General features: G+C 49.2%; 1 protein-coding gene across 2 annotated transcripts in view; it reads right to left on the reverse strand.

Annotated features, from left to right (window-relative positions):
* The window catches only part of LOC147731510 (3-galactosyl-N-acetylglucosaminide 4-alpha-L-fucosyltransferase FUT3-like), a 144,666-nt gene extending 129,947 nt beyond the window's left edge, over nt 1–14,719 (reverse strand). For both annotated transcript variants that reach the window (XM_086958757.1, XM_086958758.1), the window contains exon 1: nt 14,564–14,719. The gene's annotated coding sequence lies outside the window, so the exon portion shown is untranslated. The remainder of the gene's footprint in view (nt 1–14,563) is intronic.
* Nucleotides 14,720–15,142: the final 423 nt, after the last annotated feature.

Here is a 15,142-nt window from a genome sequence, read left to right on the forward strand (position 1 = left end):
TCACTCGCAGAACTTTGAACCAAACCCCAACTTTCGGAGTACTGTGAACAGAAACGGCCATTCCACGAGGTCAAACGCCATTGTGGCGTCTAATGAGAGGATGGCCGCATCTTCCTGAATCATTGGTTTCTGAGCCAGCACTCCGTGTAGGCGTCTTAAGTTTAAGGAGGTGTTGCGACCCGGCATAAAGCCCGACTGGTCTGGGTGGATTAGCATCTTAAGGTGCGGTTGCAGTCGGATTGCCAATGCTTTGGCCAGTATCTTGGCTTCTGCGTTTATTAGGGATATTGGGCGGTAGGAAGAGGCTGATTTTGCTGGTTTACCTGGTTTGTGTATTGCCACAATAGTGGCTAATCTTTGGTCTCTGGGTAACATCCCCTGCTAAAGGCATTCATTTTACATCTTTAGTAGATGGGGCGTGATCTTTCCTGTCACCTTTTTGAATAGTTCTACTGGTAAACCATTAGGTCCCATTGCCTTTCACGTGTGTTGCGCTGTCAGTGCCACCCCTAGTTCCTCTGCTGTAAAGTCCGCTTCCAGATCTTGCATGGTCTCCTGTGGCAGTGTAGGCATTTCTATATCTCAGAGGAACTGTATGTTTTCCTCCATTGTGGCTTCAGCGCGCGGTGTATAAACCTTTTCATAGTATGTTGCCAGCTCCTCCACTATGAGTTGGGGATCAGTTGTTGTGTTACCGTCACCTAACGTCAGTTGGGCAATCCATCTATTCGTCTTTTCCCTCCTTTCCAACCATGCAAGCATTCTCCTGGTCTTATCACCCAGTTCATATATCCTATGAAGGGTATCGGAGTGTCTGGCTTTAGCAGTTTCCCATGCATAAGCCCTAAATTCTTGAGCCTCTAGTGTCAGGATTTGCGCTGTGGTGTCAGTGAGATTTGCGGCATGAGCTTCCTCCACCCTCTGCACTGCCTCTTCTAGAGTATCTAACTACTGCCTGTGGTCTCCTTTGTATTTGGCAATGACCGAGATGGCTTGACCCCTTATCACTGACTTGTACTCCTCCCATAAAATGCCCGGCGATTCCACTGACTGTGCGTTCTCTGTAAAGTACAGATCAGTGGATTTCACAAGGGCTTTGGCAATCTTAGGATCTTTCAAGTATCCCGGATAGAGCGGAAAAATTATTTTCCTTCCAGAAATCTGTGCGGTGTATATGAATTGTATAGGTGAGTGATCTGAAATGCCCCTTGGTAAGTGTACCACTTCGCTCACCCTCTCCGGGGTTATTGCTAGAGTCAGTATATAGTCTATTCGAGAAAGACTGTTGTGTACTCCGGAGTGAAAGGTGTACTGGTGTTCTGTAGGGTGTTTAACTCTCCAGATATCCGTCAGTCCTATTGCATCTATAAATTCTCTCAGGGCCTGATTGGGCCTATTGTGTCTCTGGGCGGTCTTCTGTCCTTAGTGGCGTCTATTACTGCATTGAAATCCCCGCCTATGAGTTCACCATCGGGAAGGTCCAGTAGGAACTTTCCAAGATCCTGAAATGCCGTCTGATGAAGCGCCGGGGGGACATATACCGATACCATGTTGTACATCCGGCCCTCCCACTGACAGGACAATGCGGCAAATCAACCCTGGTCATCAGTCCGGGTCTCCTTTACCACCAAGGTCGAGCTCCTATGTACCAGGATACCCACCCCCCGGGACCCAGACTTAAACTCTGTGTGGACTACCATTTTGAATCCCCAACGTTCCAGCGCTTTACAGGCCGTGCCCACTAAATGTGTCTCTTGGAGTAATGCTACCGTGGGGCCCTTCCGTTTTAGATATTGAAGAACCAACCCCGTTTTGATTTTGTGCCCTAGTCCATTCACGTTCCATGATATAACAGACAGGGAGGGCATAGTGATTGTGGCGGCTGAGAGCTAGCGTCCAGATCTTCACGCCGCGGCATAGTGTGTGTGATATGGGGTTACAGAGCTGGTGGTTCTCTTAATAGTGTCAAAGCGCAGGTGTATGCCATGTGTGTGAGCACATCGTACAGTTATCAACAATTTCTTCCGGAGAGCCACGTTAACAAGAAAAACATAACAGACCCAATCAAGTCCCCTATCTCCCTTAACCCGAACCCCCCACCCTGCCTCCCTGCCCGGTGGTTCTAAAACTGCCCGCCCCCCAACTGAGCAGAGCGCTTTGAGTCCCAAACAAACCACAACATTCGTGGGGGTGAGTCTTCCGTGCCCAGAACAAAGCCCTCCCTTTACGAACTGTCTATTCAGTGTTGCACCCCCATCTGTTAGATACTACCTGTGGGGGCCCTACCCCTTGTTCAAGGTCCGTGAATCGAATGTCCATGCCCCAGTTCATTCATTAGCGCCGTCTTATCTTGTGTTGCAGTTTTCAACAAAGGGTTCTCTTCCGAGAAATAGGTGTCCCACAGTAGTTCTTTAGCTGGTGCTGTCTGCGTCGTGTTCGTCTTGTAGGGTTCCATGGTCCCAACCTCTTGATGGTATACCTCTTCTTTGAGGTCTATCCGTATGTTTCTCATCGGCCAGCGTGCGCGTTCTCCCTGGTCTTGGTCCCTCGGGCCGGCCTCCATCCCTCTAGCCAGTCTCGTGCCTCTCCCGGCGTTTCGAAGAACAATGTTTTTCCCTCTGATTCAACCCGGAGCTTCGCAGGGAAAAGCATAGAGTATTTCAGTTCCCTGGTGCGTAATTCTTCCTTAACCTCTGCGTAACTACGTCTTTGCTGTGTGACGGCCGCTGTATAGTCAGGATAGAAGGTGACTTCCGAGTTATCTATCTTTATTGGTGGCGCGATGCCTGCGGCCTGCAGGATTGCGTTGCGATCTCTAAAGTTGAAAATTCGCGCCAATATCGGCCGTGATGGTGCTCCCGGACGCAGTTTGCCTTCTGGTACACGGTGCGCTCTTTCTACTGAAAAGAATTGTGAGAGCCCCCGCGGCTGCAGTTGGTTCTGAATCAGGTCTTCTACAAAAAAGATTTAAGGCTGCTCCCCCTGCAGTTTCCGGCACGCCTGCAAGGCGCACATTATTTCTCAGCGAGCGTCCTTCTTGGTCATCCAGTTTAGCTTTCATTATTTTGTCGTCCTCTTCTAATCTCAGCACTTGTTGTTGCAGCGTTGCCTTGTCCGTCGAGAGCCCCGCAGTTGTCTTCTCAACCTCCACCAGACGGTCCGACATTTTAGCAAAGTCCGCCCGTATTAGGGCGACATCTGTGGAGATCGTGCCCATCGAGGACTGCATTGTTCGTAGAGCCACCATCACATCCTGGAGGGTCACCTCCTCTGTGACCTCTGGCGTGTCTGGAGGTCGGGCATTGGACTGCGCTCAGGAGGAGTCCTTCGTGTAGGCATATTTATCTAGCCTGGGGGTCTGCTGTACTTTGGGCCCTCTTCCACTCATCTCTGCGGCCGATTTGCGTCTTTTGTAGGTCTACCGCCCAGTGTCTCCAGGTGTATCCCAGCCGAGGGTTATGAGTCTGCTGTCTGTGATCACGCGCTATCTCGCCTTCCCCAGCACTGTGTTGTGATGGTGGGCCCAACGGACCCCACAGTCTGTTCTTCCAGGCTCCCGCTTCCGGACTGAAGTTGAAAACTCTTGAAAAATGTTGGTACTCCTGTTGCTGCGCTTTAAACGTTGTGCTCCTTAGCTTGCACTGGCCGTCTTCCCCCCCGCGTCTTGTTCTTCTTACCGGATGGGTGCAGGGTTAGTCCCACTGGTGGAATATGTCCCCGCTGCACAGAGTCTGGTTAGTCTCTTGTTGTTTCCCTTTCTGATGTGCACCCTGTTGTCTGCTTCCTCAGGCTGCGGGGTCAGCGGCAGACCACTTCTTGATGTTGCATGGCGGTGCCGTACCGCACGAGTCCTGTGTCCAGCACCGCTCCAGCAAACGCCGTCCTTCACCTTCCTGCACTAGTCCTGCCGAGTTCGGGGTCAGCCCTTACTCAAGGCCCCGACTTCAACGCGGCCTAGGCCGTGGACCCCTTGGCGGTATCCTACTACAGTCTCTGACTCTGGGGGTTCAGGTCGAGTAGCGCCGCACTTACGATATTCCTTGTTACCCCCGGTTCTGCTCGTTGGCGTTGAGGCCGTGCAGGATGTATCGGCGAGTCCCGCCACATGAGCCCTCAGCGAGCACTGCCGGTCCCTTCCAGCATGGATTGCGCTCCGTTGTCTGTGCTCCCAGCCGCGGGCATATTGTTTGAATGTAGTTCGGCACCACGCGGCGAGATCGAAGCGCCTCCAAAACCTCTGCGCCCGGTGTCGCCACAGTCAGCGTCGCCTACCTCTTTCCGGGGTGGGTGTCTAATTGAGGTCCCGGCGGCAACGTGGGCCCAGGTCGCGACCTCCTCAGCCACAAATCTTCGCAATCCCTTGAGCTCCGGGGGTCTGGATCAGCACAGTCGGGGTCGGAAATTCCCCTACGCAAGTATTTTGGTGCAACACTGAGTTTCATGCAGGATAAGTGGTCGGATTGATGCGGGAAGGTCCCGTCTGTCATGGAGCTCAATTACTCTGCGGCCATCTTGCCTGGTCGCTAGCCACGCCCCCCTAATGCAATTATTTAATGGGGGGCGCAGACACGCTATATTAATCAGGCCAGGTAATGAATAGATTAGAGAGCAGGGCACAATTACTTAGTAATTGCTCAGGGCTGTGACAATAAGGCATGATAACATCACTAGGATGATAAACAATACACAATCATCATGCCTAAACAATGGGGGCAGTCTGTGGAGGCATGCCACTCAGATGCCCAGCTAGTTATATTTATTTCGAACCAGACCAAGGTGTATAATGATATCCGGGAATGATTTCTAAAGTTGTATACTCAACTCCCCTCCACATAGGAGTCCGCAGAAGATTAACAGTGGGTGATGTGAGACATGCTGGCTCACCCTGATACTGGTGTAATACATGCAGTGCAAGAAAGACCGGCGCACATAACATTTGTGTCCGCTACGTACATTCAACTATCTTTACATAGATAGGTGCGTAAAACATGCAAAAATATAGAAACGGTATTTGTGGCGTCCTTTTGTTTTGCACTTTATGTTTTACTGGGCGCTTTCTCTACCACCTAAGCGCTAAATGGTGCAATATGTGAGCGTACATAATTTGCGCTCCGCTCCCAAGAGCTACCAAAACTGTTTTGCACCTATTTGTATTCTATCACCAGAGACAGGCGACTGGAATGTACATTTGTTAAGAGAATCCTGTAAGATACGAAGGCACACTTGTGAAAACCGGGTTGGGTGTCCTTGTACTCACTATAGCTTTGCTATGATATCATGCCAAACATGGCCACTGACAGCAGCGACAAGACAGCAGGAACATGTAGTTTCACATAGCTTGAATATCGGGATTCTTCTCCTAGCAGGCATATGAGAGGAAGCACTTCTTTACACTGTCGACTGAAGGGCAGATGGATGGGGGAGATAAGAGGTGCTTCACAAAGGACAGGTAAAACTGGGCCCTGTACAGACAGCCCAGGGCAGGAAGGAGTGTCACATACAGGACAGAGAAACGGCATTCACAGCAGTACATACAATAACGTGACAGGCAGCCAGCCACCGCAGGGTTAGGTGCCAGGCTGGAGGGGCTGGAAGGGAAAGGGGCACACATGGGAAGCACGAAGGGGCCAGGTGCTGGCACTTACATACAGCCAGGCCAGTTGGTGCCAGCTGACAGCCAGGCAGCCAGGCGCAGGCACAGGTCCAGCTCTGGTGAGAATCCACCACCTTCTCCTGACAACTTCCGGTAGCCAGGGAGCTAGTACTGAGACACACGCAGCAGCTGGCATCGGGGTGATGATGAAACCGGTGGAGTGCCAATACTGGGGCACAGGCAGCTTCTGGTACCAGGGTGATGCTGAGCTTGCTTAGTGAGAAGAAAACATGTGTGGTACTGAACCTGTGAATTAAGTGCTGGTGCTGAGCACCAAAAACCACCAGCACAAATTAAGCACTGCAGTCCCTCCTCGCAGTGGATGGCTGGCCCGACTCCAGTTAATGCTGGCCAGGCAAGGCATCCTCACTGCTCTACCAACATCCCATATCAAACTCAGAATTTAACCAGAAACCAACCCCGCCTTAACTGTCTCTTTGCGATGAGGCACTTAATTCAGAGGCTTTGTCAGCAGATGCACTTGGCAGCGAGTTTCCTGGGCCCTAGTGCCACCTCAGTGCAGCTTTGAAATTATCTCAGTCAAAGGAGGCCCACCACAGAAACTGTATTGATTTTGTCTGAGAGAACAAATGTTTGATCATGTACTCCTTTCTTGGAAAAAACATAAAGCCCTTTCAATCAAAACCAGTAAAACTGAAAATGTTTAAGCCTGTAGTTTATTTGTTCAGATAGCACAGTCATCAACTGCTTCCTGCTGGGGTGTTTGGATATAACCAGGGCCACTGGAATTATGCAGCATTGGAGGGCCAAGTTATGTAGCAGGGTTGCGTAAATTATACTGCAAGAAAAGGAAAATTATGCAGTGTAATGCTGCAAATTTAATGATAGTATTACTTCAATATTTTCTCAATTTTACACTTGTTAATGGTGTCTGGGCATTGGTTGCACATCGTAAGTACCAGTTTAACACTCAAATATAGAAATAAGCAACAGAAAGGTGACCAGTCCAGCTTTACAAAGGGCCTTCTACTGCACAGTCACACGTGCACTTGCGGTTTAGATAACTTTTGAGCCGTTTAAGCTGGGAACAAGCTTTTTTTGTTAAAATTGAGGATTATGTGGCAGATGATGGATTATGTGGCAAATGCGACAAATCTATCTGCAAAAAAATGCTGCAGCCACACAATCACATTATTCCAGTAGGCATTTATATAACCTGCAGCCTTCATTCTGGATAGTTCAAACCCAACTGTTCCTCTTTCTGAAAAAAATTGATAATTGTATTAAAACACCTGTTGAGTAGAGTGCTACAGAATGACAACAAATTCAGTTCAATACACTATGTAACAACTCAAATTGTATGCACCTTTTGACTCTGTTCCACCAGTCTGTAGCTCACTTTATTTGTCCTCAGTGAACACATCACTGTCCTTTTATCACAACATCAAGACACAGTGCTTAATTTCTGCAGATAGTTGGTAGCAGTTGGCACAAGCACTCATTTTAACAAGAGATTTTGACCAGCATAAGAGAGAGAAGGCAGACAATGAGAGAACACAGTCATAGGAAACTACTGACAAAGAAAGAAAGGAGAGCCAAACAAGACTTTCGCACTAGTGCTAAAGCCGGCCATGTCATGCCTTTTCTGTTTTTTGTTTATTTAATTAGCAGTCAGGTCATGAGTGCACAAAGACTGTTTGATTGTCCCTCTGTGGCTGCCCAAACTAGTCATACCCACTGTGCCCTTCTCCACGCAGGCTGCATTGGCTGAAATGCAGCCTGCATGGAGAACATGGCCATCACATAAGCCCCTGGCTGGGTAGCGTCCCGACCAATCACAACACTGCTTGCAGAGTTGTGATTGGCTTTGGGGAGGGAGCCTGGGTGCCTGCTTTCTGTTCCGGCAGGAGGCAGAAGAGCAGGAGCCGAGAAGACGTGGGACCCGGCTGGCGGAAAGGTAAGCTACATTAAAAGATATATATATATTATTAAATTCATCCTCCCCACCCACGTGAGCCTGCCCTGCCTGAACCCCCTGCACCCTCACCCTCCCCCTGCGAGTCATGCCGGCCGCGACTGCTGAAGTGGCCCACCCAAATGCACCCAAATCAAAACTCCTGGAGCCGGTCCTGCAGAGATGCCTAGACAAACCTTATTCCAATAAATCACAGCCCGTTTGTAACAATTTATCATTGGGATATACGCTGAGTCCGTGGCAGACGATTGTCATCAGAGCACGGAGTTTCTCTCATGGACCTTTACTTATGAGCCTGGTGCATTATGGAACTTTAGGCCTCATTCACCTCAGTTCGGCCCAAGTTCTAGACTACAATGGATTTGTATAAAGTTGGTGCTGCCAACATGCTGTTTCAAAGCACTTTAAAGACAAAAAAGCCATAATGATGGGGTTTAGTTCAGAGAAATCGTTCATTTCAAATGTATAAGAAGAAAAAAATGCACGTATTTGCTTCCTGTGAAATCGAATATCTGTGTGCGATCATTGGCAAATATTTGTAATGTATAACAGTAAAAGATAATGAGTAATTCCACTTCTGGTCGTATAGGTTACTTTGGGTGCTCTATTTTTTGTTGGTTTCTGGCTATAACACGAGCGTTTGTGTTTTCAGGTGCTACGGAGGTAACTCATCCCCATTTTTCTTTATCGCAGTTTTATTGAGCGTGAACTCATCTCACAGGTATTGGGGCTCTTTACATGAGCACCAGTTACATTACACAAAGCCTCAGAGTGACCGCTGTGCAAGAGGGTTAGTTATCTTAGCGCAGTTAGATTCCGCGGGATGAGTGTTGCGCTTTATAGGTACATTAAATTAAATTAGATTGTCTCTTGTGAACCATAGCGGACAAGCAGTAGCTTCGGTGGGGCCCGGGACAGGTCACTAACATGCCAAACCCCTCTGTGGTGCCGGAGCACCTCTGAGACACATTTCATGGTCGCTTTAACATATGTCAACTTGTGGTGGCTGGTCTTACAAGCCTCATATTTTATAATTACAAAGGCAGGTGAGGCCTTATTTTGTGATACATTCAGTAGTGCCAGGGTAGGGCCTCATAAGAGTGGATCTTAGGGCTAACTGCCCTATCAGCTCCCACTGTGTGACTGCTCTGGAGCCATGCCTTTTCTGTCTTTTCTGCCTTTTGCAGACACAATGCCCCCTTTGCATACACACAGCCTCCTTTGCATACACACTGCCCCCTTTGCATACACACTGCCCCCTTTGCGCACACACTGCCCCCTTTGCATATACACTGCCCTCTTTGCGCACACACTGCCCCCTTTGCGCACACACTGCCCCCTTTGCATACACACTGCCCCCTTTGCATACACACTGCCCCCTTTGCATACACACTACCCGCTTTGCATACACACTGCCCGCTTTGCATACACACTACCCAAGTCAAGTCAAGTCAAAAGAAGTCTTTATTCGATTGTTCATCTTAAAAGACTTGCTACACATCCAACATTATATCTCATTTTCTAAAGTGCAAGCATAGTTATTAAAAAATAATTTAATATAAAGTTAAAAACATAACTAAGACAGAATTAAATCACTATACACAACTTCATTTACACATTTAAAAAGTTAAACATAATAAAAAACAGTTATTACAGGATATCACTGTCTAACTTGGACCTTTTCGATTATTTAACTGGAACTTTGATGCGAATTAATCAACCTCGAGCGTAGTATCCAAGCCCAACCAAGGTATTTAGCAACCTCTATTACTATCACGGGCGATAGATCAGATTTTAAAATTCTACAGGCTGTAGATGCTGAACGAGTGCCCAAACTTCTCCATAATGGCCGTAGCCACTTTTTTCTAGGGGCAACATACAGGGGGCATACAAAGAGAAAATGACACACACTTTCATCCTGCCTGATACACAGTGGGCAGTGCTTTGGCCCTCCCTTACCCCATGATGTAGTTAGGCACCTCAGTGGTAGCGAGCCAACTCTAAGTTGATGGAATAGTTTGCGATCCAGGGGCTTGGTGATGACATCCCAGTACTTTTCAAGGGAAGAGACATCCTTCAGAAGAACGAATGTCGTTGTAAGGGAACTTCCTGTCAATTCCGAATGTCTTTTACCAACAACCCATTCCCAGTAAAGATTTCGCGGCTCTTTTTTGGGAGGGAAGGTGGCCGAGTCAGGGTTATGCCATAGTTCACCAAGCCCCATGGCGCAGAGAGTAGATCTTACCCCTTTGAACCATCCTATATTGTCAGAGCCCAGGGAATCCCTTACCTCTAGGCATGCTTTGGTATAAAGCAAAAGCTCTGGTGTGGTCCACAGACGCCGCCAAAATGCTAGGGGTCTGAATCTCGCTAGGTCTTCCACTGGTTGACACCCAAAATCGTACAGGAGCGGGATACGTGGAGTGGATTTTGGTAAACCAATCGCCGCCCTGAGGAATTTATTTTGGGCTACCTTTAGGGGGGCCAGATTACTTTATCCCCAAAGCTCTGCTCCATACAACACAGAGGGTAAAATTTTTATGCCATAAATTTTCATGAGCGGGGACATTGGCCGGGTGTAAGAACTTTTATGTTCTTTGAGGAGGGCTCCTCCTATTTGCGCATGTTTAAGTGCCAGGAGCTCGACTTGCGGTTTCCAACTAAGGTTTTCACTAAAAGTGACACCTAAGTATGTGAATAACTTAGTCTGCTCGAGGGTGGTACCACCCATTGTAACCCTGGCAGCAATTGCAGTTGGTCCTCTCAGCACCATAAACTTTGTTTTGGACACGTTAACCTCCAGCTCATGTTCGTGGCAAAACAGCTCAAATGTTGACAGGGCCTGCTGGAGACCCTGCCTCGTCTTAGATATTAACAGGGTGTCGTCCGCGAACATGAGCAGAGGTACTTTCATCCCCGCCAGTGTAGGAGCATCCGTGGGGTGGTTCACAAAATAATTGGTGACCCCATTAATAGATAGGGAAAACAAAGTAGGGGCCAGGACACACCCTTGTCTAACACCTTTGGCAACTGGAAATCTATCCGTAACCTCCCCGGGCTTACCCCAACGTACTTGTGCGAAGGTGTGGGCATGTAAATTCACTAAGAGTCGCACAAGAACAGCAGGCATTCCCATTTTCAATTGACATTCCCATAGCTTGGCCCTAGGAACGAGGTCAAATGCGGACCTTAGGTCCACAAAGGCTGCGTATAGCTTGCCCTTGCCATACACACTACCCGCTTTGCATACACACTGCCCGCTTTGCATACACACTGCCCCCTTTGCATACACACTGCCTACTTTGCATACACACTGCCCCCTTTGCATACACACTACCCGCTTTGCATACACACTGCCCTCTTCCCCCTTTGCATACACACTGCCCACTTTGCATACACACTGCCCGCTCTGCCCTTTTTGCTTTCCCATTGTTCTTTGCTCCTACCACTAGCGCACAGCCCTTCCACTGCTCCTACACTGCCGTCTCTGATCCTTCCTCTTTTGCTCACACTCTGTTCTGTTTGCTCTTCCACTACTGCAAAGCCTCCCCACTGCCCCTGTACTGGCTTCTGTGTCTCCCTTGGACACTCACAGCCTCCGCACTGCCCCTGTACTGGCCTCTGTGCCTCCCTTGGACACTCACAGCCTCCCCACTGCCCCTGTACTGGCCTCTGTGCCTCTCTTGGACACTCACAGCCTCCCCACTGCCCCTGTACTGGCCTCTGTGTCTCCCTTGGACACTCACAGCCTCCGCACTGCCCCTGTACTGGCCTCTGTGCTTCCCTTGGACACTCACAGCCTCCCCACTGCCCCTGTACTGGCCTCTGTGTCTCCCTTGGACACTCACAGCCTCCGCACTGCCCCTGTACTGGCCTCTGTGCCTCCCTTGTACACTCACGGCCTCCCCCCTGCCCCTGTACTGACCTCTGTGCCTCCCGTGTACACTCACGGCCTCCCCTCTGCCCCTGTCCTGGCCTCTGTGCCTCCCTTGGACACTCACAGCCTCCCTCTGCCCCTGTACTGGCCTCTGTGCCTCCCTTGTACACTCACGGCCTCCCCCCTGCCCCTGTACTGGCCTCTGTGCCTCCCTTGTACACTCACGGCCTCCCCCCTGCCCCTGTACTGGCCTCTGTGCCTCCCTTGTACACTCACGGCCTCCCCCCTGCCCCTGTACTGGCCTCTGTGCCTCCCTTGTACACTCACAGCCTCTCCACTGCCCCTGTACTGGCCTCTGTGCCTCTCTTGGACACTCACAGCCTCCCCACTGCCCCTGTACTGGCCTCTGTGTCTCCCTTGGACACTCACAGCATCCCCACTGCCCCTGTACTGGCCTCTGTGCCTCCCTTGGACACTCACAGCCTCGCTTCAGCTCCTGCACTGCTGCTACCCTCCGTTACTGTCTACAGACTCAGACCGGATGCCTCCCGGGTGTAACACTATATGGCACCATGGAAAATACACCCAGGCACTCACATAAAAAAACATTAGCAGTATATTACAATTAAAATGTCGTCATTTTTAAAGTGCCCATGAAGTCAGACTGCACAGATTCTGCTCTGGCAGCAAAGACTGACAGCATGGCAGCAACAGAAATGAAGACCTACCTTCAGTATTCTTTAGGTTTTGTTTTAGAACAAATACAGAGAAACACATTGTTTATTTCTTTATTTAGAAGTAGAAATCGGTAAAAAGGCAAAACGATGACCCTTCCATATAATATAATCCACCTCCGGTCAATCCTCGCTTTTTATGTAATAACTCTTTACATGTTGAGGCTTATAGTTTGTTTTCCCCGTCGTTAAGGTCTCAGAATCCAAACACAGTGTCCTCATGAACTCCAGTTTCAGCCGGGATTTGCCTTTAAAATCTACTGTTTTCAGGGGCTGTGGCTTAATTTGTAAGGCATTTGGCTGCCCTGGGCCCACAGTTCTGCTCACAAGAAGCCCAGGGCTAGAGCGTTCAAAGGACAGACAGGTCGCATTATTCCAAGGCTGTGCAGACTTTATTCACCTCAGGCCTCTTTCATCCACCACCAGACACTCCCAGTGCCTTTACTTCACGCTTGCGAGTTCTCCCTTTGTTGCTGTTCTTTTGTCTTTCTCCCCCCATCTCCCCCGCCCCCTTGTGTTTTTCTCTTTCTTCCTCTGGGTGAAAGTGTGTCGATGAAAAATAAGTGCTGGTCCCCAAATACGAGTGCCGTTGGGCCCCACCCAGTGATCGAAGTGGGCAGACGAACGGGGTTTGGAAACCATTAATGTAATCAAAACAGTCCCACACTTTTTATTATTATTAAAACAGTCGTCGCTGAACGCTTGAGTCGCGCAGGCTGGAAGGGAAGAAGTAGAGACTCCACTTTTGTGAAGTGGGGAAGGAAGATGTAGCATAAGAAGAAACAAGCCTCCTCTCCAGGGTCCCCGGGGTCCCTACACCTGATAGAATGTCATTGTGTGCAATTCTTTAAGCATCAAATCTAACTGCTACTTGAAGCCAGGCAGTACCCGCTTTAATCAGAAGAATCCAGAAGTTGCCATTTTAACAGGAAACTATAAAAAATATGTGCCCTAGGTACAGTCAACATATTACTAAATACTTAACTTTAGTAAGCACTGTAAACATGTAAAGCTCGATCTTTATGTAACAGAAGATTTACATTGTGTACAACCTACCATATACAGTGTGTACTACATTTTTATATTGTTAGTGCTTTCTGTCACAAGATTGGACCACCCGGCCCTATAAACTATACTACTTCACCCTATTCCTTTATGGGTTCCGGAGTAGCGTGCTACTGGCTGAAAAAGCGCTTCGACATCAAGTCAGGGGTATTAAGAGCTATAGAAATGCAAATACAATGCAATACATATACGCCCATAGTCCCCCTGTGCCCGAACCAAGATTCAAGTCAGTGGCCACCTGGTTACACCAACAGGCATCTGCATGGTCCCATGAACCAACCCAGCTTTCAAACTGGAAAGAGGCATTTTCGTTGAATGATGCGACGTGTAGTCTTGTGAAACCCATTATACAAACCGAACTAAGTGTCCTAAAATGAGTTCAAAGAAAGTCCTGAACTACATGTCTTATTCACGCACGGAACTGAAAGCTCTCCCTTCCTTGGGCCCCAGGTGTAAAGGGCTCTTAGCCAAAAGTCAGGACTCGGGGTCATTTCACAACTAGAACACGTGTCCAGGGCCGGCTTTAGCCCTGGTAGTGCCCAGTGGGAAAACATTTTTGGCGCCCCCTCCCATTTGACCTCCTTCATGGATTCCTTCACCCACCCTGCAAAAGTGCCCCTCCCCTCTCCATAGCCTCTCTCTCTCATATAAAGTTCTCTGTTTTAAAGCACTGGTAAAGGCTGGCTTTACTAAGCCATTCGGCTATCCACATAAAATACAGGTCTGTTCTTCGCCGCAGGCATACTAACCCTCTGTGCTTCTTTGTGGCGAGTCAAAACTTCACCTAGACAAAGCTCCGAGCTCTCTCTAGCTGGAACATTCACCACAAGCATTATCATGACATTTATATTGCTGCCAGAAGGCTGGACGCACAAGAAACTCTGTGCCGGTGCTTTGAAATGCTACATTACTGCTAAACACAGCGCCTTCCCTAATGTCAGTGCCCCCCTCTCCAGGTCAGCGCCCAGGGCCGCTGCACCAGTCGCACCGCCCTAAAGCCGGTCTTGTGCGTGTCCACCTTCTTATCATTTTGCTCGGATGCGCTGACGTACCTACAAGGAAATCTGCTGCGTTATAATAAATCCCAGGTAACTAGGCAGACGCCTATAGCGGTACGAAAACCCATCAAAGCACCACAGTCAGTCCAAACTTATCCAGGCCACCAAAGAAATATCAAATACAGAATCACCAACAAAGACCCGTGAAACCTATATCGCGGTCTAACTTGACGTCTCAGAGTCCGGTCACTGTATAATAGAAGTTATTGTAGCCCCCACTCTGCACATTTGTAAGTGTACCTTTGGGAATGGGAAGGGGCGGCCTCCGGGGTGCACGTTTAGGGGTCCCTGCAGGCGCGATGGTGCGGTCTCATCCTGCTGCGCGTCGCCTCACCGAGGTATCGGTGGCTTTTGTCCCCCGTGCATGCCTTATTGTCTGGTGAGGTGTCCGTGGGAACGCACCTTCGGTCCTTTGTTTAAGGGTGTCAGTCGCGCTGTCCCTCCACCCTATGACAGGCGGGCGTGGCGAGCCCTCGGCAGGTGCGGTCAGCCAGAGACACTTGATAGGTAGCGGGGGAGGGTTGAGTGTCCCGGCTCACACCCTGACTCCTCGTTTACCGCGGCAATGCGACCGCTGCGCGTGCCATGTAGCACCTCCGGCAGGTGCGCCGGACTCATCGGGGGTCTGCAGCCAGCCCCGGGAATAGAGGGGCGACGCGGTGCCTCAAAATGTAGATCTCAGGACAAGACACAGGTGCAATCACCGAAGGGGATTATAACGTTTGCACATCTTTTTATAACTGGAGAGCGGCACTTTTTACATGTAAATATCTTTATTGCAGTCACAATGCGCATAAGTAACAGAACCACATCATAACA

Source organism: Lissotriton vulgaris, chromosome 2_1 (genome assembly GCF_964263255.1).
Source record: "Lissotriton vulgaris chromosome 2_1, aLisVul1.2, whole genome shotgun sequence".
Taxonomy (NCBI): Eukaryota; Metazoa; Chordata; class Amphibia; order Caudata; family Salamandridae; genus Lissotriton; species Lissotriton vulgaris.